Consider the following 4,130-nt stretch of genomic DNA (forward strand, 5'->3'; position numbering starts at 1 on the left):
CATGTCATGTGTACAGAACGTCAGAGTGCTAAAAGAGTTCACCATAATCAAAAACTACAATACAGTCCCATAAAATAGAGCAGTGTCTGTGTGTATGAGTTTGCACCATGTCTTCAACCTGAGCCTGAGTCTCCAAAGGGTCCCTGTGCTGTGGAAGACATCTTGCCTCGTGCCTGTGCCAAAGATGCAACGTCCTATGATTATGAAGACCCTGCAGAGACTGGTTCTGGATCAGCTGCGGCCCATGGTCAGCCCTCTTCTTGACCCCCTCCAGTTCGCCTACCAGCCCTGACTGGGAGTTGAGGACGCCATCATCTTCCTGCTCAACCGCATCCACGCCCACCCGGACAAGCCGGCGTGCACTGTGAGGGTCATGTTTTTTGACTTCTCTAGTGCTTTCAACACCATCCGGCCGGCCCTGCTGGGTGAGAAGCTGACAGCGATGCAGGTGGATGCCGGATGCTGGATGCTGGATTGTTGACTACTTGACTGGCAGACCACAGTATGCGCGCCTGCAACACTGTGTGTCAGCAACACCGGGGCCACGCAGAGGACGGTCCTCTCTCCCTTCTTCTTCACCATCTACACCACAGACTTCAACTACCACACAGAGTCCTGCCATCTTCAGAAGTTTACTGTGGTTGGATGTATCAGCAGGGTGATGAGGCTGAGTACAGAGCTGTGGTGGGGGACTTTGTCACATGGTGTGAGCAGAACCATCTGCAGCTCACCGTGACAAAGACTAAAGAGCTGGTTGTGGATCTGAGGAGAGCCAAGGCACCAGTGACCCCTGTTTCCATCCAGGGGGTCAGTGTGGACAATGTGGAGGATTATAAATACCCGGGAGTGCACATGGATAATAAACTGGACTGGGCCAAGAACACTCAAGCCCTCTACAGGGACGGCCAAAGCCATCTCTATTTTCTGAGGAGGCTGAGGTCCTTCAACATCTGCAGCACGAGGCTGAGGATGTTTTACGAGTCTGTGGTGTCCAGTGCTATCCTGTTTGCTGTTGCATGGGCATGGGAGGCAGCAGGCTGAGGGTAGCTAACGCTAACAGGCCATCAAACTTTATAACTCCTCCCTTTAAGTGTCTGACACACAGACACTTAGTTTTTAAAGAGGTGGTATTATGCTTATTTTCAGGTTCAAACTCTTAATTAGGGGTTGTACCAGAACAGGTTTACATGGTTACATTTTCAAATAACACCATATTTTTCTCATACTGCACATTGCTGCAGCTCCTCTTTTCACCCTGTGTGTTGTACGCTCCGCTCTTGAGCTACAGAGTGATGCATCTTACTTGTACAAAATCTTTGTTGGGAGTTGCACATGCGCAGTTCCCAGGTAAGGACTACTAGCCAATCAGAAGCAGAGAAGGACGGGTCGTAAGAAACAAGGTAGTGTGATCCAAATCAAAGCCGCTTCAGACTGAGACCGTAACCTAGCAGATGGTTACTCACAAGTCCACAACCACACATCATCATTGTTCCACATCTTACCATAAACCACTACAAAAATCACCATATTTCAACTCAATTTTACATAGAAACAACTTGAACGTTTGCTCAGTAGCTTTCACATCAGGTGTAACGTTGGCATTATAGCTATAACTTTAGCTGTGTTAGCCAACGTTTACAACAACTCCACACTTGAACAGTCTGTGAAGTTACATTGCCGTGTTTATTTTAAATATAATTCACAACCAATAAAGCATACTTACAGGTTGTGAATTTCCAGGCCCAAACAGAGTCGCAGTTGCATCGTCTTTTAGGACTAAACGTTGAACTGTTGCCGGTGTTTTGACGATCTATGCTGCCTTGCCGGAAAAGGCTACCATAGCGCAAATCGATAGACTCGACTCTACTTGGCCCTGCTCCGTTTTCCATTGCAGATAGTACCCAGAGATAGTACGTAACTTGTTGTAGAGAAAGATTCCCTGCTGACTGACTTTATGGATGTTGCTTCAGTACAAGCCAAACAGATTGTTTCGCAACCGCCAACATCCAGGACACCGTGTTTTGGGACCCCTCTAGCCTTCCCAGGCTTTCATCCTGCTCGACTCCGAAGCATCAGTCAACCTAGGCTGAAGTGGTGGTCCGTGGATGCAAGAGAGGCTCGGATGGGGCTGCCTCTCCTCCGCACATCCGCCTCTCCAACTGCTATGCAGCCCTGTCTGACGACACTTCGGTCCATCCAGTGGATGCACCTGCAGCTTCAAGTCTCCCTGATACGGATCTCTTTTGGCGCACAGTGCCTGCCGACACTGTTGCATCTCCTCCACCGGCTACATCTCCTGCACTGGGCCACCGGTCTGCCGCTGGGCCTGATCGGCGGCCGTCATCCCGGTCAAAAACCTCTGCTTCCTGACGTAGGATCCTGAAGGAGGCTTTGCTCTCTACCCTGCACCGTCGGGTAGCCCTTCTCTCAGGTCTGTTACTGCTACTCTAACACAACACTCCGCAGCTCACACACTCCATCCTTAGTCCGCACGCAGTGTTGAAGCAGATTCTGCTCAGTCCTGCTCTGGATCCCCACAACCGGCATCTCCTCGTCCTCTTTTCTCCCCAACCACACTAATAATTGGTGACTCCATAACCAGAAACATCCGTTTCTTTAACGCTACCACTCACTGCTTCCCCGGTGCCACCACAGCTGTCATTTTAAAAAAACTCCAGGACCTGATGCCATCGCTCCCGTCCTCCATCACAAGAGTGATAGTCCATGTCGGAACAAATGACACAGCTCTTCGGCAGTCTGAGCTGACAAAATCAGATTTTAACCGTCTTTTTAAAGCAGTGTGGAAAGTCCGTTTTTATCTCTGGTCCCATTCCCACAGTTGGTCGCGGTGCCGGCCGCTTCAGTAGACTCCTTGGCCTCCACGACTGGCTCCAGTCCACCTGCAGGGCTCACCGTGTGTTTTATGTGGATAACTTTAATATTTTCTGGCAAAGAATGTCTCTTTTTAAGACAGACGGACTTCACCCAAACAAACGGGGCTCAGAAATGTTAGCTGCTCACATACAGCATGTGGTGTGGTCCACACATGACTTACGTGAATGACTAATCATTCATGCAGCACACCTGGACACACCACCGCTCACTGAACAGATCTCTGCCTCACTGCCACAAACAACTGTCTCCACCTGCTGGCATGTAAAGCCGTCTGCTCCCAGCTCTGTTCCAAAGACTTCTATTCCTGTCATCATCACGCATAGACCAGTAAACCGAAATGTGCACATCCCACACAGAAATAACAGTAATCTCTTAAGGATTAGGACAACTGCACCAACTCCAGCACCCAGAACAAACTCATTTAAAATGGCTCTCTTCAATGTGAGATCACTTTCAAGTAAGACTTTTATCTTAAATGATTTTATCTTGCCTGCAAATCTAGATTTTATGTTTTTAACTGAATCCTGGTTGCAAATGAATGACTATAGCCAGCTAGCTGAACTGTGTCCGCCTCAATATGATTGTTTTAGTCAACTGAGGGTCAGTGGTCGTGGTGGTGGGCTAGTGAGCGTGTATAGGAAAAAATTTAAATGTCATCAAGTATGCTGTGATGAATTTAACTCCTTTGAAGTTCTCACTCTTAAAGTTGGAGGGCTGCAACCTATCATATTTGTTATAATTTTTATCGCCCCCCCAAAATCGCCTGGAGGATTTTCATCAGAACTTCCTGAATTTTTATCTACTATGGTTTTAAATTATGACAGAATTGTTCTTTGTGGCGATTTTAATATTCATGTTGATGACCCCACCAATGTTAATGCAACTGACTTTTTAAATATGGCCACTTCTTTTAACTTCAAACAACATGTCAAAGGGCAAACACATAACCGTGGTCATACACTGGACTTGGTTTTTACCCTGGGTGTCAGCATTTCCTCTGTGGAATTAGTGGACATGACCATATCTGACCACAGATGTATTGTTTTTAGCTGCGATTTGCCTGTTACTCATGCCGCCTCACCAAGCTCCGTGTGTTCTCGCATCTTTAATGAACAAAGTGTTTCAAAGTTTTGCGCATTCTTTCAGAGCCAAAGCCAACACCTGTCTGATTCCAACACCAACAATCTGGTCGATCACTTCAATCATATCTGCTTGTCGTCACTAAATATTACTGC

The sequence above is a fragment of the Micropterus dolomieu genome, linkage group LG15, assembly GCF_021292245.1.
Source record: "Micropterus dolomieu isolate WLL.071019.BEF.003 ecotype Adirondacks linkage group LG15, ASM2129224v1, whole genome shotgun sequence".
Taxonomy (NCBI): Eukaryota; Metazoa; Chordata; class Actinopteri; order Centrarchiformes; family Centrarchidae; genus Micropterus; species Micropterus dolomieu.